At 42.7% G+C, this 25,363-nt stretch overlaps 1 pseudogene; it reads left to right on the plus strand.

The window, feature by feature from the left end:
- Window positions 1–19,476: 19,476 nt before the first annotated feature.
- LOC126093791 (5S ribosomal RNA) lies at window positions 19,477–19,594 on the plus strand (annotated as a pseudogene).
- The last annotated feature ends 5,769 nt before the right edge of the window (window positions 19,595–25,363 follow it).

Raw genomic sequence — 25,363 nt, forward strand, 5'->3', positions numbered from 1 at the left:
AGAAATAACGGAGTCTCAAGAAAACCTCACGAATCAACCACGTCAACTGTTACACGGAACAAAGTAACGTAAACACGCTGCCTGTAAGCGGGATGTCGATAGACGCACACAGAGATCAGACTCACTGGGTGAGCGAGAGGCCCGCATCTCGTGGTCGTGCGGTAGCGTTCTCGCTTCCCACGCCCGGGTTCCCGGGTTCGATTCCCGGCGGGGTCAGGGATTTTCTCTGCCTCGTGATGGCTGGGTATTGTGTGCTGTCCTTAGGTTAGTTAGGTTTAAGTAGTTCTCAGTTCTAGGGGACTGATGACCATAGATGTTAAGCCCCATAGTGCTCAGAGCCATTTGAACCATTTTTCTGAGCGAGAGGCAGGCGCTTAAATACACGATCGGGTACGTCGCTCTTGGCCGCTGGGACCACGTGTTCCACCGTGGCTCCCTCACATTATACGTGGGCCAGGAGGCGTGCGCCGCCACGGCTCATGGCGCGACGGTGCGGAGACCTATGGTGGTCTTCGACGTCCATGCCGTCTGTCTGGGATTCAAAACCCGAGGCGCGCGGTACCAGAGAGAAATACTCGTATGATGGTTGACGTTTCATGAAAAGTCTCGCCACAAAGAAATACTCCTTTGTTTTAATGATTGCCTCCACACCTCGCGTATCGTATCCGTGGCACTGTCTCACCTATTTTGCGGTGATACACAACGAGCTGTCCTTGCGTAGTATTGGCAGTCTGTATAGTTCATCCGTTGCGTCACAGTGCTCTTCCGCAAACCGCAGTCTTTGGCTCCACTTCCCGACAACATTTTCTATGTAATCGTTTCAATTATATTGCTCTTATTGGTGATCCCTAGGCATTTACTTGGACTGACAGCCTTTAGATCTGCCTGATTTACCGTATAACCGAAAACTAACGGTACCCTGCCACCTTTCACAGCACACAGATATTTTGACTAACCCAAGTGGCAGTCAGTTTTGACGTTCTGATAACTTTACTGGTCTGTAAATGACAGCATCATCTACAGAAGCAGATGAATCCAAACTGAGACGGTACTCCACAGACACTCAGTTTGATTAGAAGCCGGTTCTCAGAAACGGTGTGTAATACTTCTTAGAAGTATTGAAATACGAAATCAATTTGAGATCTCTTGACGATAGTACTTTTTACTTTGTGTGAAAGAACTGTAGTTACGCGTCACAATAACGATTTTTCCTGAATCGGTGCTATGTCTCAATAGGTCGTTTTCTTCGATATAATTCACGATTTTCGAACAAGTGATATGTTCCAAAATCCCATTGCAGATAGACGTCACTGAAATGGATCTGTAATTCAGCGGATCGCATCTATTTTCTTTATTGAGTATTCGTGTGTTCTCTGCAACTTTCTAGTCCTTAGGTAGAGATCTTTCGTATAGTCAGCGGTTGTATATAATTGGCAAATATGTAGCTATTACATCACTGTAGTCGGAGGGCAACCTGACTGTTATACAATCTGGACCAGAAGACTTGCCTTTGTTAAGTCACTTAAGTTCCTTCGCTAAACACAGAATATCCGTTTTTAAATTACTCATGTTGACAGCTGTTTCCCATTCGAATTGGGTAATATTTGCTTCATCTTCTGTGGTGAATGAATTTCGGAAAAACGTAGTTAGCAGTTCCATTTTAGTGGAGTCATCGACAACATTACCATCGCTATCACGCCGTGAAAGTATTGATTGTGTGCTGTCCGTTATGTACAGGGTAATTGTAATTAAAGTTAAACCTTCAAATCGATCAGAATGGCGTCAAATTGCAACGGAATATGAGCGGAGAAGGGCGAAAACGTATGGCACAAGAAAAATAAATAGTTACAGAATGTAGCAATAGATGGCGCTGTAAGCATCATAATTTAATAGTGGTTGACTACAAATGACAAATGAATCATACAACACTGCCTAAGGTGTAAGTTTGACATTAAACAAACTGTACTACTCTGTGTTCATGTGTGTACAGGCGTGAAACTGTTAGTTACGTAAGCCCATCCAACACGGCAAGGTCATATCACATCAGAAGGGAAAAATCGGTTTTTAATTGTCCCGAGAACAAAAACTACATAAAAATCATCTTCACTTCGGTTTTTAATTGTCCTCAGGCCAAAAGCCGCATAAAAAGTATCAATCAAAATCAAATCGGATTATTAATTTCCGTGTGACTGGCGCAAAATATATTCAATATGCTATCCACCGTTTTCTGCAAGATGAAATCGAGAAACAGCCTCTTACTTAGCTGATCGAAGTGTTTCCGGGGTTACGTTCAGAATGTGTTGCGCAATACGTGCCTCCAATGCAGCTAAGCTTGCAGTCGAAACAACACAACATCTAGAATGAAATTTTCACTCTACAGCGGAGTGTGCGCTGATATGAAACTTCCTGGCAGATTAAAACTGTGTGCCGGACCGACACTCGAACTCAGGACCTTTGCCTTTCGCGCGCAAGTGCTCTACCGACTGAGCTACCCAAGCACGACTCCCGGCCTGTCCTCACAGCTTGCTTTCCGATAGTACCTCGTCTCCTACCTTCCAGACTTCACAGAAGCTCCCCTCCGAACCTTCCAGAACTAGCACTCCTGTAAGAAAGGACACTGCGGAGACATGGCTTAGCCACAGCCTGCTTCGCAGGAGAACTTCTGTGAAGTTTGGAAGGTAGGAGACGAGGTACTGGCGGAAACAAAGCTGTGAGGAGAGGGCGTGAGTCGTGCCTGCGTAACTCAGTCAGTAGAGCACTTGCCCACGAAAGGAAAAGGTCCCGATTTCGAGTCTCGGTCCGTCACACAGTTTTAATCTGCCAGAAAGTTTCAACACATCACCTTTTAGATAGCCACACAGCCAGAAGTCACACGGATTATGGTCAGGTGACCGGAACGGCCAGGTTGTAGGGAAATGGCGGCTGATAATTAATAGCAATTCCGAAATGGTGTTTCAGCAGCTGCTTAATTGGGTTTGCAATGTGCGGAGGTGCGCCATCTTTCATAAAAATGATCCCATTCACACATCCACGCTGTTGAAGAGCTGGAATGACATCGTTGTGCAAAAGACACTCTTAGCGCTTACCAGTGACGGTACAGGTAATAGGACCGGAAGCAACTGTCTCTTCAAAAAAATATGGCCCGTTGGTAAATGGTGCCGTAAACCCACACCACACAGTGGCATTTTCAGGATGAAGAGGTACTGATTGATTTGCGTATGCATTTTCCGTTGCCGATATTCGACAATTTTGTGTAATGACATATTCCGTTAGATGGAAGTGGGCTTCGTCTGTCCACAAAATCTTCCACAACCAATCATTGTCCACTTCGACACGAGCAAGAAATTCTAAAGCAAAGGTCTCTCTTCTGGCAGATCAACAGGGAGAAACTCGTGCACATGGGTAATTTTGAATGGATAGCGAAGAAGGATGTTTCGTAGGATTTTACGCACCGTGCTCACGGTTCGGGAAATTCTCCGTGCCCTACTCGTTTACACACCACAACTCGTCTCCTCCTGCATTTCTGTTTCCACTGCTTCTACTGACGTCGAATCAATTCGTCTCCTCCCTCTACCAGGTTGCACGCCAAAAGAACCCGTATTTTTCGAATTTCCGAATCGTTTTCTCCAGATCCGTGGCAGTCATCGGACCAACGCCTTTTTTCAAACCCTTCGGCGTCCGGACCTTCGGCAAATTCTTGTAAAACGGATTTACAAGCAGATCGCGATCACGCATTGAGACAGTCATGGCGAACGTCGCAGACGCGAAAGGAGGAATAGCCATGTGCCCGGAGTGTTTATTCCAACTTCAATGGGTCATGCGCATGACAGATGTTTTCATTTATGTTTTATGACGGATACAGCGCCAGCTATTGAACAGTTTTCACACTATTTTTGTCTTCTGCCAATCGTTTTGTAAGGTGTCAGGCAAATCAAACACCTTCCATGAAAACCCTGACATAAGCAAATCCAGTAGTATGTCACATAGCTCCGAATAAATCGTGACATTAAATTAACCAAAGTAATACGAACAACGAGTGAGCAAATAGAATACCACAGACTAACACAAGAATGCCTAAATGCATGTCATACCTTCCCACCGTGAGACAGACACAGTTCCGTGGGGAGAAACGAGAACAGAACCCGAGAGCAGAACCGTGTTAAGCTACAAGGCCCTACGATAAGGGAAGGACATCCAGGTCGCCAGCTAACCGCTAGGACCACCCCCATCCCATGTTAAAGCTAGAGCCCTCCAGAAGAACAGTATAGATCTTACGATAACACTAAAAGGGCCACCCCAGCCGCAAGTTTTAGCGTGAGACGTTTTCGCGTCTCTGTTTCGTCAGGACCACCCCCCAGCCCATGTTAAAGGATAGAGCCCTCCAGAAGAACGGTATAGATCTTACGATAACACTAAAAGGACCACACCAGCTGCAAGTTTTAGCGTGAGACTTTATCGCGTCTCTGTTACGTTGCAAACTTTAAAAACATTGCCCCACCACGAAAGGTACAACGTTTCTCATTGGATAGACAGAATTTTTGTAGGCGGAGCTTAAGGTTAACATTGAGACCCTGACTGGTCAGATGAAAACACAGCCAGATAGTTTTTTTAAACCAACTTCGGTAAGTTGTAATAAGGAGAAGTTAGGAGAGAGTTGCTTCTGAGACGGCGAGGTGAGTGGAGCTGTGTTTCCGCCTCCCCCTGACGAACACCGACAAGGTAATGAACACACGCGATGCCGCATAACAGCGCATAAAGCTTCACTAAGAACTGCAGAAGTCTCATCTGTTACACTCCCTTTTTGCGTAATACTAGTGTCGATCGTCAATTAAAGCTCATGGTGTTCACATTTGTCACTTGAAGTATGATTTTTCTGTTATATAGTTATTGAGAAGCCACATCAGCCACTGTAATTTACGACAAGTTAGATAAGTAATTAAAGATAATTGAGGGTGACTGTAGACCATTTTGATAGTTTTCTCTCTTGTGAAACTTAATTTAAACCGAGATTATAGATGTGATATGGCATAGGTCATCCTTCGATCCATTGTAGAACTTGGAAACCCACTCTGGGAATATTCGTTCACATTTTTGTTGAACGCAGTTGGTTTTTATCATCCTGTATTAAAACATTCCCTGTTATCAATAGTGCAATTTATAAACAATGTTTTGTGAGTAGAATAAAATTACCAATGGTAAACTTAACTGCTTTTTCGACGTTATTTTACCAGCTAACTTAAAATAGGAAAGCCTTGAACCCCTTCCACTAAATTTAGTTTGTATTAAGATTCTTTTACAGGGAATGCAGTGGAATGGTTCAAATGGCTCTGAACACTATGGGACTTAACATCTGTGGTCATCAGTCCCCTAGAACTGAGAACTACTTAAACCTAACTAACCTAAGGACATCACACACATCCATGCCCGAGGCAGGATTCGAACCTGCGACCGTAGCAGTCGCGCGGAGTGCAGTGGAGCTGACGCTGAAATCATTAAGTATTTGGTTATATCGTCGCTAGTCTCACTGAACTCTTCTGAACTCTACATGTCATGTGTGGTCTGGCGTCTCCTTACCAGCAACCGGTCCCAGGTTCAAACTAACCACATGCGTAACTAGGTCAGAAAAATATCCTGTTAAAAGACTTTCGTAATAAAAATTTTTTTTGAAAGGCATAAATAGTTGAAAACAGTAGCTGCAGCGATAGATAGTGAGAGATTCTAGCAGAGACAATAGCATAATTAAGTTATGAATTTTAAAAATTGTTAGAATTAAGTTTTCTCCTCAATGCAAACGCATAGGTGGCGGATACATCGTTGACAAGTTGGTTCTGACCCAACATGTAAGTGAATGGATTGTCAGTCTTGGGTATAACAAGTGTCAAGTCGTGTGAACAAAAAGTTTATGAAACGCGTGAGATCGTATGAGCGCATGTTGACTCGAAGTAGGGCGCGTGAATTGCTTTTAAAACAGAAAATAAGGGATTCGGAAAGATTAGCAATGGCAGATCGAGACCTTGACCGAATTGAGGTAGAGACCCAGCATGAAAATGGACAGAGAATAGAGGACAGTGCAACAGACGATGCAGTATCGCGAGGACATATAACGCACCATAACGAGGATAATGTACGTCAAGGCATAGAAAACGTAAGTCAGCATATAACAAAGGAGCAGGAAAGTAGAGAGACAGTCTATGAGGATTATAACTTGCGTCTTGAATACGTAGAACCCATAGTACAAGTAATCAGAGCTCCCTCACCACAGAGTACAACGAATGCGAGCAGAAACGTGTCACAGCACAGTTCAATGCAATCGGTTGCGAACCAACACTAGGGCGAAAACACAGAGCGTAAGACGTCGGATGAAAACGCAATAGGACCCACCAATCTGGCCGAATTATTACAACAAATTACGCAAACCATGACAAGGCAAAATAAAGACATGGCGAACCAAATTCAAATTCAGAATACAGAAACCACGAGACAAATGCGTGCGATTAAAGAACAAAACAAAAAAATTCAGTTACACCTAAGTCATATTGAAGACGAGGCAAAAGAATCTCGAGAAGTGATAGGAAACTTAATAACAGGTCACAATCAATTGAGAACAGACATTGACAAGGTACAAGCGGACGTACAAACATTGCGTAATGACATTCAGGACGAGATCAAAACATTACGTAACTACACCCAGGGAGAAGTCAAGAAACTAGAGAAACAGATAAATGAAATTACTGGACAAGCTGCAGGTACAGCGCGTGAAGTTGTTGAAAACTGTGTGTTACACAAACGGGTCACAAAAGCAGCGCTGAAAAGATGCGATAACCGCATAGTCAAAATAGAAGCGCAAACGAAGCGACAATTTCAGAAATTGCGAACAGAGTTGTTGCAAACCATTGAAGAGCGTAGTGAACAAGATCGAACAAGCACAGAGTCTGCAACCACATCCGTATCTGTAACAGCACCGGAAAAACAATCAATTAACGAAGATATTACGCATATGCGATTCCAATCACAGGTGGAAAGTAACATACGTGAAATCAGACAGCCTGCACAGCAACAAGCAAGTTTCGAAATTCTTGATGAACAAACGTCATCACAAACACATGCGGAACCAGAAATGTATGTTTCAAGACAGTTTGGATCGTGCATTGAAGCAGCAAGGTTAGCCAGACAAGATACCGAACCAATACCTGACAATGGAAAGCCATGTCGCGAAGAGTACAGTGCAATGCATTCAGCTACACGTTCACAACTGATGGAAGAAAATTATTGCGTACCACTCCAACGATACTACGCAAGGGTAGGCGAAAGTTACAGTGGACAATATCCAAAGGATCTACCACAGCCGGAAAGAATTACGGGAGAAATGATCAGAAACAAAAGTGGCGAAGAATCGCGAATTTCATATGGAACTATGACGAAGTACGACAACGATCATTTCCTCACAGTCAGAAAATTTCAACACCTTCGAGGAGGAAACTCATTACATCCACGAACTTTTATTGATCAATTCCGAGTAGGATTACCAGAACACTGGACACTAGCACACAAATTAGACTTTATATGTGCACACATGTCAGGAACAGTCGCAGAAACTATGCAGAATGTTGCAGCGACATGCCGATCGTACGAAGATTTCAGAGAGAAGTTTCTCTCACGATATTGGTCCAGCGAAGCACAGAACAGAGTGAAGTACGAATTATTACAGAACCCATATTTTGAAAATGCAGGAGAGAAGAGTCCCGTGAAATTTTTCGAATTAATGGCAAAGAAGAATCAATGCTTAGAAGTACCATACAGTGACAGAGAGCTGATTAAATTATGCGCGATGAAGCTACCATTGAAATACCAGCAGTCATTAGTAGGTCGCGGAGGCAATGACGTCGAAGCATTTAAAGGTATTCTAAGGGAACTAGAGTTCATATTTTCGGAAGATGACGCAAGAAAAAGACGAAGCGCACGTGAAAGCGAAAGCAAAAAGCAGTGGAATCCACAAGACACAGTACGAAGAAACAATATTTACGAACCAAGTGATAACATCGCACCAAGAAACGACAATAGATTTCAACAAAGAACCGGTTATGGATTTAGAAGAGAATATGGCAATAACTATAATTCTCCCAGGAACGGCAACAACTATTACAGAGGGAATAACGACAACCGGAACGGGTATTGGAGCGCCAATAAACCGACAAATTATCAACAAAGAAACTAATATCAACAAGCGGAGCAAGAAAAAAGAATACAGATAGAAGAGGTGGAGGTAAGACCACCAAACCCCGAAAAAAGTTCGAATTGACAGCTAAGCGCCCATGCCAAAGAGAATGACGCACCGACCCAGGACAACTGTAGCACCTTCAACAGAGAAGTAAAAATCTTATCACGAGAAGAGAAGAAGGAAGAAACAAATCCGCAGGGACCAGATGAAAACGAAGACAAGAAAATAACAATATCGTGTTGGAACGAAATTAATTGGGAGAATACTGACGAGGAAGATGAATTACAAGAGGCATGCACAACGAATGTAGGAGGAAAGGACGAAGTAATGAGTATTGCAGAGCTATTTGAGATGGAAACCAGGGAAAGCGAATTCAATGAGGATAATGCGCAGTCGACAGAAGTTGAAAATATGTTACGAGTGGGCACACAACCCAACGTATATAATGAAGGAAGTTATGAAGCGATAATTAGAGCATTTAGATGCGATTATGTGAAAGTAGCGGCGAAGAAGGAGAAGATAGACGAGGATGAGAAAAAAGTAGAGGATGTTGAAGAAAGCGTAAATGAAGGAAGAAATAGAGAAGAGGAAATAAAAGGGAGAGAAGTATTAGTCGAAGCTTATCCTACAGAAAGTTCGAATTCACAAGGGAAATTCCCAAAAAGTCTCATGTATGATTCAGTGGAGGATTCTTTAATGCAAGAAGAAGAAGAACAGAACCAACCCTTTCAAATTCAACCAGTTGTGAAGGCCATGGTAAAGCATATCCCAGTCAATACTGTAATTGATAGCGGAAGTGAACTGACTGCGATCTCTGGAAATTTATTCATGTAGTGTAATGCCAATGAGGAATTGCCAGTTCTGAAAACACGTAGGATTAAAGTAAGAGGTCCTATTAAAAACAATGCTGCGGAAGTTACGAGACAAACAAGGTTAACTCTTTCGTGTCAAGGTCAAAAGATCGAAGCCAACTTCGTGATTATACCTAAACTAACTGTAGATTTGATTATAGGTGCAGATTTTTTAAATGAGAGACGAGCGATAATAGATATGGGGAAAGGTAGCGTAACATTCGGGAATGTCACACTTCTCTTTGAGCAAAAGCTAAAATTAGAAGAAATACCAGTTATAAACAAACAATTAAGAATGACGCGAGATAAAGAGGATGAAGAATTAGAATGGTATGCACAAAAGGGGGAATCGCCTCAACTCATGTTAGAAGTCCATAAAGAAATCGACGAAAAATTGGAAGAAGTTCAGGGTATTTCGGAACACAGTAAAAGAGAATTAGAGGGTAATTTACGAGATAAAGCAGAGACATTTTTACCTAAGACTGGCATTATTAAACACTTTCAGTACAAGTTTGAAGTAAAACGGCACAAACCATTTAGAGTGCCACCCTATACAATCCCATTAAGCTACAGGAATAAGATATTCCAGCAGATATCTAAAATGTTAGATGACGATATTATTGAACCAGCTATCTCCACATATAACAGCCCGCTACACATTGTACAAAAACGAGATGGGATCATCAGGTTAGTGCTTGATTCCAGACAGATCAACACAATCATAATTACTGAGACAGATCGCCCAGAAAAATTAGAGGAATTGATACAAAACTTCCACAGTGCTAAGATATTTTCATCAATTGATTTACGGAGTAGTTTCTGGCAAATAGAATTGGCCCCAGAATGTAGAAAATTTACAGCATTTATCGTATTCGGTAGATCTTACCAGTTTAAACGATTGCCATTTGGTTTAAACATATCATCAGCAGCTTTTATTAGGGGATTTAATACTATACTCAGTCCTGAAATTTTAGAAAAAAATTACTTGTTATGTTGATGATGTGATTATAGCAGAACCCTCTTGGAAACATCACAACGACACATTAAATCAGTTTATACAGATCATGGAAGAGCATGGGGTCACAGTAAATATAACAAAATCAAAATTTGGAAGGCGAGAGGTCAAATTTCTAGGACACATAATATCCGAGAAAGGGGTAATGCCCGACCCAGAAAAACTAACAGCAATCAAAGAATTCTGTACTCCATATAAGAAGGAAACTCTCAGAGGATTTCTAGGTCTCACCGGATTCTATAAAAAATTTATTTGGATCGACCCTCTCGCACCACCACGCCTATGTGCATTGACTGGAAAAAACACGCCATGGGTATGGGATCAACAAGCCAATGAAGAATTTTTAAAAGTGAAAAACGCACTAACAACAGCACCGATTTTAGCACATCCTGATCTAACACAAAATTTTTGTATGGCCACTGATAGCGCGAAAACAGGTTTAGGAGTTGTTTTATTCCAAGAATACGAACAGGCAGGGCTAAGATTATAAAGAACAATTGCATTTGCCAGTCGGGTACTCACAAAACGCGAGAAAAACTATTCAGTCACGGAGCTGGAAGCATTGGCTATTGTATGGGGCTTCCAACGTTTTCGATACTTCCTATTCGGAAGAAAACCAAACGTATACACTGACCACAAAGCATTAGAATTTCTGTTAACCGCCAAACTAACTCATGGGAGGTTGGCCAGATGGATGTTAATACTACAAGAATTTGACTTCACTATTACACACATACCAGGACCAGCGAATGTATTAGCAGATGCTTTATCACGATGTCCACAGGGTGCATACAATAACATAGGTTTGGAAGCAGCAGAAGACCAGTTTACAATGTACTATATGAAACAAGTACCCTTCGAAAACTACATTACGACAGCATTGAGAAACATAGGCAAAGAACAGGACAAGGATCCCGAAATACTAGGAATCAAACACAAGTGGAGAAGCAAGGATTTTCCAGACATTCGACAGCACTATCTCGTAAAAAACAATGTTTTATTTTTTAGACAAAATGTTGCAACGAATGAATGGTTAATTTATATCCCAGATGAACTAATTAATAAGTGCATATGGTATACACATTTAAGTAATGGACACTTTGGACCAAAGAAATGCTTTTTAAAAATAAAACAAACAAGCTATTTTCCTAATATGGAAAGACGAATTAGAACAGTATTAGTCAAATGCAAAAAATGTATGAGGGCTAAACACGTCACTTTCCAAACCAAACCACCTATCTTTCCAATAATCCCTAAAAGATTAAAACAAATAGCTGCAATAGATTTGATGGGGCCCCTCCCGTGCACAAAAAATTGATATATATTTTCATATTTGTCGTTTTGGAACTTACTTCTAAATATGTTACCTTGACACCATTAAAACGAGCAACAGGTCTTACTATAAGTAAAGCATTTAGACAAGATTTTCTCAGACAGGTTGGTCGAGTGGAACGAATAATTTCGGATAATGGCCCACAATACAAATCAGTGCAATGGCAGAACACGTTAAAACAACACAAAATAAAACCCATCTACATATCTAAGTACAAACCTAGCATAAATCCAGCAGAACGATCTATGAAGGACATAGGCACTTTATGCCGATTGTATGCAGGCAAAAGACACAACACTTGGGATATATACCTTAAAGATTTTCAAGAAGTAATAAATGAAATGCCACATAGCACTACACTACTACCTCCAGTAACTGTACTTAAAAATATTGAACCTCCAAATATAACCTGAGAAAATGTTAGATTTCCTATTGTACCACGTATACAGCACAAACAAGTCATAGCAACAGCACTCTCCAACATCAGAAAGGCAGCCATTAAAATAAAAGAAAGAGGAGATAGAACAGCAATTAAAAGAACATTCTCAGTAGGCCAGAAAGTATTTGTAAAAACACACCATCTCTCCAGCAAACAGAAACACAAAATACATAAGTTTTACGCTGCATACAAAGGACCTGTCATAATTAGCTGAATTGCTCATGATAATGCTGTGGAACTAATGACCCCAAAAACAGGCAAAACCTTAGGACTTCACCATGTGAGCCATATCCAAAAGTTTGAAGATTAATTTTATTACTGGTAAATAATCAGCACAATATTTCAAGATTATGTTGCAGATAAGATCGTCAGGAGGAAGAAGAATGAAGAGAGAGGAAGGTGAGAAAAAGAAAGTAGTTTCAATAAAAAAAACAGAAATAACACCAATAGTACCATAGATTAAGGTGAAGGGATAAAGCGTAGATAGTCTAACAGCATAAAATACGAAAATGCTATAGACCACAACATTACATAAAAATAAAAAACGAATTTGAGGATTCTTGTAGATGTTAAGACTCAAAATATCTTAGAATTGTAACATGGAAAGGGCGCCGAAATTTGTAAAGCTTTTAAGAAGGCGTAAAACAGTGTAGATACTAGACATATGTTAGATGATTATAAGTAAAACTTTTTGTAAGAACCATTGTAAAAACTCCAGCAAGGACGAGATTAAACGACCCACAAGTTGCAACGCGAGAAGTATCAAGAAAGTAAAGGACGTAATTAGCAAGACACGATTACTACAAGGCAGAAGCATGGAGAGAAGGGAAAGGACAGCAAGACCAACAGAAGGCCCTTGTAGTGGAAGTGGGCAATAAATCTGCACACTAAGCACAACCCTGCTGGGGCAGAACATGGAGCCACACAGTGGCAGAACCCTGCAGAGACACGACAGGACGCCGAAGGCCAGAAGGGTCTCCGAAGGCCCCGACTCAGCGGAGCGAGCAAAAAACGGCCCGACGAGAAGACTGCTTGGTCAAGCCACCATTGGCAAAAAAATATATGTAAAAGTCACACTGCTGCTATTAAACAGCACGCTGATGCACAAAACTGAAGAAAACTTCCACAAAGTAAAAATGACATGCCCAAGCAATTTATCAAACTGTTACTGAGAGGAGAACTTCAAAGAGACTAGTTATCAATAAATATTTCCATATAATGCCCAGAGAAAAACCAAGAAGCAAGTAAGAAGCAGAGAAAAAGCAGGAAGAACAGAAGTTGAAGATTTGCAAGATTGAGACCAAGAAAGAAGATGGGTGAAGAATAGATCACATACCTTCCCAAATCCCTATCCTATTGTAAACTAGTCGTCTAAGAAGTAATACAACGAAAAACGACCGCTTTCAGTAACACATAACGATGACTTTCACGCATACAAAGCCAGTAAACCACGAGATTCTGGACTCACAGCTCCATTCCGTTATGGGACCTCCACAACAGCAACACACACTTGCAAAGCCAACAAGGAATGACGAACTAAGCTGTACATCAAATACTTGCCCACATCCATCTCGCTCAAGTCCATCATCTTTGTGCAAAAGCATGCGCCAACCTCATGCTTAAACATTCATAGGATTGTGTGAATGAGTGAAATCAAATTATGTGATGTAGGAATTGTGCAAAAGAAATGTGTGAAAAACTAAATGAGTTAAGCACACCAGACAGCTAATAAACTACAAAATAACAGTCATTGACTATGGAGTTAAGTAAAAAATAGACTATCGACCAAAATAAGTCATTAGTTCTGAAATGGACAGTATATAAAGAACAAAAGTAGGGCATAATAAACACTAAAACTGTATGCCACTTATTTTCTCCTCATAAAAATAAAAGAATAACTATATTTTTTCTTTTTTTCTCCTTATAAAAACAGAGAATAAAAATTATCTTGTTGGATGTTTTCCCTGTTTTTTAACATTTGTACCATTTGTTAGGATAATATCTCAATACTTGTGTATGTATATTTCTTTGTCAATGCAATTCTTGGAAATAATTCTTATTTGTTAGAGTAACAATGTTGAAATGAGTGTCTAGAAACAAAAACATTGTACTTGTACATGATATTTAGAAAATGTGTTAGGAATACATTTTACTTAATTACTACATTTATAAAAACAATGTTTCTAAGAAAATCCATGTAAAAGACTCCTCACTTTCGATAACAAACTTCTTAAAAAACAAACTTCACAATTAAATAAAGAAAGAAAATAATTAAAAAATAATAATTAAAATAGAATAAAAATATTCTTCCCTTGTCAATATAAACATGTTTGATAATAATGTGGAAGAATATAAAAATATAAATTAGTAATACAAACGAGCGTAGAACAGAATAACGTGGCTGAACAGTAGGCAACAAAATTTAGATAACGAAATAATTTTTGACTGGCTTAGACAACGATTCAATCATTGCCTAACTTCAGTACAAAAATTATGTTCGAAGGGTGGTGATATTTAAGGTGTCAGGCAAATCCAACACCTTCCATGAAAACCCTGACATGATAAGCAAATCCAGTAGTATGTCACATAGCTCCGAATAAATCGTGACATTAAATTAACCAAAGAAATACGAGTAACGAGTGAGCAAATGGAATACCACAGACTAACACAAGAATGCCTAAATGCATGTCATACCTTCCCACCATGAGACAGACACAGTTCCGAGGGGAGAAACGAGAACAGAAGCCGAGAGCAGAACCGTGTTAAGCTACAAGGCCCTACGATAAGGGAAGGACAGCCAGATCGCCAGCTAACCGGTAGGACCATCCCCCAGCCCATGTTAAAACTAGAGCCCTCCAGAAGAACGGTATAGATCTTACGATAACACTAAAAGGACCACACCAGCTGCAAGTTTTAGCGTGAGACTTTATCGCGTCTCTGTTACGTTGCAAACTTTAAAAACATTGCCCCACCACGAAAGGTACAACGTTTCTCATTGGATAGACAGAATTTTTGTAGGCGGAGCTTAAGGTTAACATTGAGACCCTGACTGGTCAGATGAAAACACAGTCAGATAGTTTTTTTAAACCAACTTCGGTAAATTGTAGTAAGAAGAAGTAAGGAGAGAGTTTCTTCCGAGATTGCGAGATGCATGGAGCTGCGCCGGCCGCCTCCCCCTGACGAACACTGACAAGGTAATGAACGCACGCGTAATTAAAGATAATTGAGGGTCACTGTAGACCATTTTGATAGTTTTCTCTCTTGTGAAACTTAATTTAAATAGGCATAGGTCATCCTTCAATTCATTGTAGAACTTGGAAACCCACTCAGGGAATATTCGTTCACATTTTTGTTGAACGCAGTTGGTTTTTGTCATCCTGTATTAAAACATTTCCTTTTATCAATAGTGCAATTTATAAAAAATGTTTTGTGAGTAGAATAAAATTTTCAATGGTAAACTTAACTGCTTTTTCGACGTTATTTTACCAGCTAACTGAAAATAGGAAAGCCTTGAACCCCTTCCACTAAATTTAGTTAGTATTAAGATTCTTTTACAGGGAGTGCAGTGGAGCTGACGCTGAAAACATTAAGTATTTGATTATATCATCGCTAGTCTCACTGAACTCTTCTGAACTCTACATGTCATGTATGGTCTGGCGTCTCCTTACCAGCAATAGGTCCCAGGTTCAAACTTGTCAATTCCCTAAAAAACACGCTCAGTGCGTCGTTGCGCGAAAGTGGTAGGGAGACACGATATAGAACAAACAGATACCACGCAGAATGTTAGAGTTTTCCACTTACTCTTTTAACATTTCGTTTAAATTTGACGTCATTCTTACCAGTAGAGTTATTTCTACATCGTTTTGAAAGGTTAACTTTAATTATAATCACCCTGTGTTTTGCATATGACAAGAGTCTCTTTTCGAATTTTTTGCCAGGTTTTAAGACAGAGTTACGTTGTGTAAGCTGTTAGAAGTATCTCACTTTGCAGTCCATTCTAACTTTCGACTTCCTGTAAAATACCGTCAAATTTGAAGACTTTCTCTTCTTTTAAACATGAGATGCTTTTTTTCATTGCTTAAAGTACACTACTGACCATTAAAATTGCTACACCACGAAGATGACGTGCTACAGACGCGAAATTTAACCGACAGGAGGCGGATGCTGTGATAGGCAAATTATGAGCTATTCAGAGCATTCACACAAGGTTGGCGCCGGTGGCGACACCTACAACGTACTGACATGAGGGATGTTTACAACCGATTTCTCATACACAAGCAGGAGTTGACCGACGTTTGCCTGGTGAAACGTTGTTGTGATGCCTCGCGTAAGGAGGAGTAATGCATACCATCACGTTTCCGACTTTGATAAAGGCCGGATTGTAGCCTATCGCGATTGCGGTTTATCGTATCGCGACATTGCTGCTCACGTTGGTCGAGATCCAACGACTGTTAGCAGAATATGGAATAGTTGGGTTCAGGAGGGTAATACGGAACGCAGTGCTGTATCCCAAAGGCCTATTATCACTAGCAGTCGAGATGACAGGCATCTTATCCGCATGGCTGTAACGGATCGTGCAGCCACGTCTCGATCCCTGAGTCAACAGATGGGGACGTTTGCAACACAACAACCATCTGCAACAACAGTTCGATGAGGTTTGCAGCAGTATGGACTATCAGCTCGGAGACCATGGCTGCGGTTATCCTTGACGCTGTGTCACAGACAGGAGCGCCTGCGATGGTGTACTCAACGTCGAACCTGGGTGCACGAATGGCAATGAGTCCAGGTTCTGTTTACAGCATCATGACGGTCACACCCTTGTTTGCCGACATCGCGGTGAACGCACATTGGAAGCGTGTAGTTGACATCGCCATACTGGCGTATCACCCGGCGTGATGGTATGGGGTGCCATTGGTTACACGTCTCGGTCACCTCTTGTTCGCATTGACGGCACTTTGAACAGTGGACGTTACATTTCAGATGTGTTACGTCCCATGGCTCTACCCTTCATTCGATTCATGCGAAACCCTACATTTCAGCAGGATAATGCACGACCACATGTTGCAGTTCCTGTACGGGCCTTTATGGATACAGAAAATGTTCGACTGTTGCCCTGACCAGCACATTCTCCAGATCTCTCACCAATTGAAAACGTCTGGTCAACGGTGGCCGTGCAACTGGTTCGTCACAATACGCCAGTTACTACTCTTGATGATATGTGGTATTGTGTTGAAGTTGCATGGACAGCTGTACCTGTACACACCATCAAAGCTCTGTTTGACTCAATGCCCAGGCGTATCAAAGCTGTTATTATGGCCAGAGGTGGTTGTTCTGCGTACTGATTTCTCAGGATCTATGCCCCCAAATTGCGCGAAAATGTAATCACATGTCACTTGGAGTATAGTATATTTGTCCAATGAATATCCGTTTATCATCTGCATTTCTTCATGGTGTAGCAATTTTAATGGCCCGTAGTGTATGATATGGAACACCTCCAGGCAAACAATCAGTCTTTATAAACACTTAATATTTCCGATTCTTACATGTCTAATTTGTTGTTTTCTGGTCTTCAGTCTGAAGACTGCTATGAAGAAGCTTCCCACGCTAGTCTATCCTACTCCGCCTCTTCAAATACACTGCATCTAAGTCCGTTGGAATCCGCTTAATGCATTTAATCCATGTTCTCCCTATATGACTTGTGACATGTCGAGACCCTTAGTTCCCATTTTAATTCCAGACTGATATAAAATGAATTCGATTTTACGCGACTTAAGTTTCTTTCTAGTTTTAGCTGCATGAGTGGGCACGAGTTTCAGGTGCAATGGTTCCTAAGTTAATCTCATTCCATGATTCTGTGTTAACAGTTAAGATTCCGGTATGGCCTATTAAGTTCTGGCGAGCAGCTTTCTGGACAATGTTTGGTTCACTCGCCTGTGTTGTTCAAGACAATCCTTTTGACTGAAGATCTTGGATACCACGGCCGTTCACTAATATGAACGCTTATAGCTGTCGTTATGATCTTATTTATCGTGTATCTACCAGTTTCAGCTCTTCAATGCGCCATCTTCATGCCTTAGCTGATGCTGAAGGGGTCACCACGCTCCGTATATACGCTGAACCAGTGGCCAACATAACAGGTTTACGCAGACTGCCTGTAACTGTGATGCCAGTACTCCAGACATCAACTGCCGACAACCATCACAGTTACAGGTAGTGTGCGTAAACCTGTTACTTTGGCCACCGAGGCAGCGTATATACGGTGCGTGGTAGCCCCTTCAGCATCAGCTAAGGCTGAAAATGGCGCATTGAAGCGCCGAAACTAGTAGATACACAATAAATAAGACCATAAGGACAGCTGTAAGCGTTTCATTTTCTTTCAATAGTGAACGGCCGTGGTACCCAAGACCTCCAGTCAAAAGGATGGACATACAAAAATAAAATGAATACGTTTTACTACAAAAAATATTTATTGCGATCTTAGCTTTTGAATGGTTTTTAACAATTAAAACAAATCGCCCTTCAATGCTTCATAATGAGAAAATTCGAACGAACTGGTAAGTGAGTCCCTATCTGCCAGCTGGCTGGCAGGGCAGTATTACCTGGGCAACGTGAAGGCGGTTTCAGAAACTGCGTGGGTTGCTGAGTGGAGGCGGTAGACAGTAGCAGGTGTTGGGTAGTTTGTGCCCTGGTGGAGCGGCCGTGCCGCATTCCCCTTAGACGGAACACACGGACTACGCAAAGGGCTGCACTAGCTTTCAGTTGTGGGGGATAAACGAGTGGGCACCAAATAATGCTGTTCTCGAGTCAAGCCCGAGACAGAGGAATGCAGTCAGCAGAGCTTTAACTCAAGATAACGTCTTAGTTGGACTCGTCAGATTTTTGTATCCCGCGTGGGTGTGCCCCTGAAAACTAAAGGGTAGGTCGAATGTAGGAAGCTAGGAGGAGCAGGTGAGGTAGAACTCTCGGCATTGCAGTGTGAACTAAAATCTCCTTTACTTAACTTTGCGTACAGATAAGCACGTAGGTGCGAAGCCGCACATCAAGTTCCTAAGTTACAAGTAGTGGTTAACCCACTGTGAAATAGAAACAATGTTGCTAGGTCGTCTCCTCGGAATCAAAAGGGTATAATCTGCAGCGGCGCTCATAGAGCTAAACAGCGCCGGCTAGAGGGCGCTGTCATCGGTGTCGGTGTCGTAGTGCCAAACTACGAACGTGCACCTACGCCGTGACAACGTAGCTATCGATACCATACAGATCAGATTACGAATCTGATATCTGGCTCAATTCTTGGGGAGAGGGAACATGGCGCCGGCATGTCGAGATGGAGGGGTGGGTTTTGGGCGCGCTTTCTGCCTTACATGAGGGTGAGTCCGACTGACTCCTTCCTGTTCGATACGCAGGTGGGATCTTGCACTTTATTCAAAATTATTTTCACTGGAAGATTCTTCTCGCATCTGCCCGGCAATTGGTCAAGTGTAAGAGGGGGGGGGGGGAGGGGTTGAAGCGAGGGTGGACTGCTCTGAGGACAGGTACAGAGTCCCAAGTCTCGAAGTGTCTGTTCAGTGTTACGACTTACGAGAGGATTGATTCGGTATTTGAACCACATCATCTGTTTAGTGTGCCAACGGCCTTGCCGCAGTGGTAACACCGGTTCCCATCGGATCACCGAAGTTAAGCGCTGCCGGGCTGGGCTAGCACTTGAATGGGTGACCATCCGGTCTGCCGAGCTCTATTGGCAAGTGGGATGCACTCAGCCCTTGTGAGGCAAACTGAGGAGCTACTTGATTGGGGAGCAGCGGCTCAGGTCTCGTAAACTGACATACGGCCGGGAGAGCGGTGTGCCGACTACATGCGCCTCCGCATCCAGTGACGCCTGTGGGCTGAGGATGACGCGGCGGTCGGTCGGTACCGTTGGGCCTTCCAAGGCCTGTTCGGACGGAGTTTATCTATTTAGTGTCTGGTGTTAGGGGATGACAGACTTGCTGTCCACACTGGCTTATAAAAAAATTCTGATTTCGTGGAGCTTACACCCAAACGTACAGATGTACGACACTCAGATCTGTACCAGACGTTGTATGTAGATAGAGTTTCAACCAAGACACCGATTTATTTCGTGCCATATGCTGTCGTCCAGTTGAATATGTATAAATAGTAATTAAAAGTAACACCGGAACCAAGGAGCACAGGAAAGTCGTATCTGTGAGTGATAGTTTTGTAGATCTCGCTGGGGTGAGTTGTTAGAGACTGATGACGTCGTACCAAAGATCCCGTGTTCAAACCTCACAGTCCGCTGTTAGCAGCGGTGGAACAAGGTCGCCGTGCCTGTGCCCCGCCTGTTTGCGTACCCCGCGCGAGTGTTTGCTGTTTACTTTCCGCTGCGGCGAATGTCACGCGTCCGTGTCTCGGTAGTGCCATGGTGCACTCGTACCGCAAGTCCACAATTAAGATCACATTTCAAGCGGACTACGCAACACCTCGAGCACTTGACAGTGAACGTTGCATCCGGGAAGAACTTCATATTGCACCTCAAGACATCATTGGCATCCACTTTTGGATAACAAAAAGTGTCGTATACATAAAACTGATCAATGAAGAGGCGTGCACTGATGTTGTGTGGCGGCCGCGGTGGTCTAGAGGTTCTAGGCGCTCAGTCCGGAACCGCGCGACTGCTGCGGTCGCAGGTTCGAATCCTGCCTCGGGCATGGATGTGTGTGATGTCCTTAGGTTCGTTAGGTTTAAGTAGTTCTAAGTTCTAGGGGACTGATGACCACAGCTGTTAAGTCCCATAGTGCTCAGAGCCATTTGAACCATTTTTGATGTTGTGTGCCGACGCACTCATGGACTTAAATTTAAGCATCCTGATGGCCACATAGGAACTGTAACGATTGACCACGCTGGATTAGGCCTTCGCACTCTGAGGGTCTTGGAGCTGCCGTTCGAAGTCCTGCCACATGTTGTGATGACAGCTTTCAAACCGTACGGCAACGTGCTAAGCCACCTGGCTGAAAAATGGCAAACGTTTGAGACATACCCCGTCTTAAATGGAGTGCCACAAATTAAGATTGCACTGACGAAGTATGTGCCATCCTATTTAGTAATTGGCGGCTGCAGAGCCATTGTCATGTACGACGGGCAACCGCGTACTTGCGCCGGCTGCGGCCACCAGGAAGGGCATGTACGATCGGCCTGTATTCGACGCCGACTGACTCAGACACCGATTGGTGAAATTCCACCCACGGCGACGCCTACTTCACTCCCCATTAAGTATGCAGCGGCTGAAACCGCAACAGCTGTTACTGTCCAGGATCGAAACACCATATTGCAGTCAATGATCGATGACGGTGTGGCGGACAACACCCTCCACGACTTCATCGGCAGACTTGCCTCAAGACGGTGATCAATTGTGCCACCGAGACGAACCTAAAGAGAAGATGGAAGTAGAAACAGAAATTGTCCCGACTTCTGCCTTCCTACCAATGGAGACCGCATCAGATGATTGCCGCCCGCACTCTGACACAGAACAACATGTCCGGAAACAACGGTCCCCTCGAAAACGCAAGAAACGGCGCCATACGCCATCCGACGATTGCCTGCTTCGGATGTGTGACCCGGACGAACATCCGGCGTCGGACGACACTCAGGACTGTACCACCACAACTCATTCTTCCCGTCACGATGCTACGGCGAATACAGTTTCTCAGCCTCGGACTGTCAACACCACTTCTGCTACTGAACATGCGCGAGAGCGCTCTATTGACAGCACGAATGAACAATTACCAATTTCTGCATCTGATTCTTGGGCGGATGATGTCGAGGATGAGCCACAGCACCCGGAGGATGCCGAGGGCAGAGATGCTCCCTCGGCTGTACCACAGACACAAAGATATGTTACTCTGTGGCTGTACCCAGCACCGATCAACCACAGTGACTGCGGCTGTATCGACAGCCTATGTGGGGCCGCCCCTGCCGCCCACACCTGGCCTTCTAAACAACCCAGTTGCCGACCTGGCTGACGAAACATACCGTCTAGCAACAATTAACATCAACAACATACGTGCCCGACATGACCTAGCGATGCTACAGGATCTGCTCAAAGCAGCAGAAATCGACATAGCTCTCCTTCAAGAGGTGTATGTCGCAGACTTCAAGGAACCCCATGGCTACAAGACTTGGGTCTCACATGCGTCGGCCAACGGCAGTGGTGTGGCGATCCTCCTCCGCGAAGGTATACCCGCAGAAGACGTCGAGAATCTCCCTGACGCCAGAGGCATGGCTCCTACTATCCAAGGAGTCAAACTTATTAACATCTACGCGCCGTCAGGATTTGGTCGGTGTCGCGAACGATCCACCTTTTTCACTCATACAATCACGCCCCTCTTTATGGGCGTCAGGACGCCTCGATATTCGGAGGGGACTTCAACTGTAGCCAAGCACCACAGGATCAGTTACCACATCATTGTCCATGGGCAGAACTTGCGACAATTATAAATAATCTTCAATTGGTGGACTCGTGGGAACATGTTTGTGGCGATCGGACCGGAGTTACTCACTACACCAGCCATTCCTCCAGCCGCATCGACCGGATTTACAACTCGCGCTCCGTAGCTGTGGGGACGAGAGCTGCCGAAGTTTGGCCCACAGTGTTTTCTGACCACGAGGCCTACATCTGCGCCATTACCCTCGGCCGCCAGAAGGTATGGCACAGCCGCGGTCCTTGGAAGTTGAACGTCGCCCACCTAGCCTCTCTGGAATGCCGCCGCCTTATAGAGAACACGTGGGATTCTTGTAGCCGCCGGCGTGGCACCTACCGGTCTACACTGTCGTGATGGTTAATCTGCGCCAAACCACCCCTCTGGAAGACCTTGACAGGCTACGGACGAGATGTTACAGCATGGAGGAGACATACCATGGACTTTTACTACAGCATCTTAAGGGGAGACGGTGGCAGTCTTGCACTGATATTTTTGTAAATCAATATCTTTGCCACTTTTAGTTCAATCTCATTGAAATTTTGCACACTTATGTATAGAGATCTAATTTGATTTTTAAAAAAAATTCAGAATTTTTAGTAACAATTTAATGCAGTGAGATAATTTTGAACTTTTTATTGCATTATTATTTAAAGGTACACTTTTTCATAATTTCGAGGCAAATTTGGCAAGTTTTTTATGGTAAAATAATCTACACTGATAGGTGCACAATTAAGTGCAGTAACTTTTTGGTAAATTAATGCTATTATTTTCTGTGATATTTGGGATTCGAACATTTTTTATAGGCAAACTTTTAAATATATTATCAACAACAAAACTGTGTATAATATCTCGATTCAAATTTTGTTCCACTTAAATATTGCTTCAAAGTAAAGGAATAGGTGTGCCAAATTTCACTGCAATCCTTCCAGTAGTTTCTGATATGTGTTCCTGAAATCAGAAAACCTTAAGTTGCAGAAAAATCATTTTAAAGTTTGGATGAAACGTAAAAAAAAATCTATCATACCTGAGCGAAAACTGCACATATCCATATTCCATTTCTTCTTCATCATTCTCTATAGCTCTTTTAGCTTCTCTGCTCCTTTGACTAGCAATTTTTTGTATGTTCTGGACTAAAGTCTCCGCCTTCGCGATTCTTTGCTTATCGATGATCTGCAATATCTGATCAGTGAAGACTCCAGGTGTAAAGCCCATCTTGCTGAGGATGTGAAGTCTTGCCACATTTCCATCATTAAACACTGCTGCAGCTTCCAAAGCAGAAATCTTCACCACCAAATTGGAAACAAACACAGTCTTTGGACATAATTTCCAAATAAGAACATTGAAACTTTCATTTGGGTTCTGTGTTTTCCCATGCAGACATTTTTCTAGCAGTTCTGGTGAAGCCATTGCTCTAAAAGTTGGTTTAATATCCATTGAAACCTCATAAGGAATGTTATTTTTATTGGTATAAGCTTCCCCACTTTCCTTACTTTTCAAAAATGTAAACCATTCATTAGAACAGAGGCCATGTTGAAGTGTAGTGTCTGTCGACAAGTAATGAAACCAAATGACCCATACTGCTTTCCTCATACTGTCCAAGCTTGTGAGGTTACTTCTAATTGCAGCACCATAATAGAATTGTAGGTTGTCCGTTCTCTTCTTTGTTAGTCTGTTTTTACCTCCCAGCGGCTTCCCATCCTCTAGTAGGTTGCCTTTATTGTCTGCAACAAGTCTTCAGAGTCGTCCGCCCATCCTCTTCTGAATATGGCCTAAGCACTCCAGCTTATCAATAGTGCAATCTTTTCCATAGGGCTGACTTTCAACTACATTCTTGAAAGCACTAGAGTCTCCATCTCCTAAATACTGTACGTATCTTACTCCGTACTTTTGCAAAGATCTATGGAAAATGAATTTCATACCTGCAGCTTCCATCCCACCACTTGAGCCTGCATAATTTCTGCTACGAACAGCTTTATGGGCTTCTTGCCATTCTGTTTCTTTGCCTGCATCAATATATTTCTTGTGCAAGGAACATGCAGAACAATATTTAGACATCACCTCTAAGTCTAATACTTTTCCAGTGTCGACACTAATGATTGTTGAAACTCCATGCAATGAAGTTCATCCAGGAACTGTCACAGGAAACTGCTATATCGTTGCTATTAGTTGCTTCACAATTTTCTTGAATTGCCCCCAGGACTGCCATTTTCATGCTCTCTTCACTTACTTCTGCAACTATATTGAGGAGATCAGTACTCATTGCAGAAAATTTTAGGGGAGGACCAGGCATCTTCATAATACCACATAAAAGGTTTCCACCATCTCTTCCAATCCCTATACATCTTAGTCCATAAGCAAATCTTATATTGGCTTCATAGATTCTATTACTGACCTTTGATGTCTTGAATGGTCTGTCAGCATCACAGTTTTGCCACAAAAGGTGCAATGTGCAAACCAAACCTTCTCTCTTTCCATCATCAACCAAATCCACATTTCCTACACAAACAGAGCACTTGCAGGCTTTTCTAAGTGCTTCTGCTACCATTTCCATATCCACAATTCTGAAACCTGTATTTCTGTCATGATTTCTTTCTTCTGACAGAATCCCTCTCCCAAGTTTTATGCACTTGGAGAGAAGCTAATGTTTGCATCTGCAGGCCTGACCCTAACCTCAATGTCAGTTTTTCGCTTTATATTGGATACATGAGTCTTAATATATTTTTTAAATACTTTACCAGGCCTAGGCATTGTAAAAAGGGATCAAAAGATTCAACCTTGCACAAAGAATGGCGCCGGCCGGAGTGGCCGAGCGGTTAAAGGCGCTACAGTCTGGACCTGCACGACCGCTACGGTCGCAGGTTCGAATCCTGTCTCGGGCATGGATGTGTGTGATGTCCTTAGGTTAGTTAGGTTTAAGTAGTTCTAAGTTCTAGGGGACTTATGACCACAGTAGTTGAGTCCCATAGTGCTCAGAGCCATTTGAACAAAGAATGGCACAATAAATCAAGTGTCACTCGAATTCCACTGAAGAGCAG

The sequence above is a fragment of the Schistocerca cancellata genome, chromosome 7 (assembly GCF_023864275.1).
Source record: "Schistocerca cancellata isolate TAMUIC-IGC-003103 chromosome 7, iqSchCanc2.1, whole genome shotgun sequence".
NCBI classification, from domain to species: Eukaryota; Metazoa; Arthropoda; class Insecta; order Orthoptera; family Acrididae; genus Schistocerca; species Schistocerca cancellata.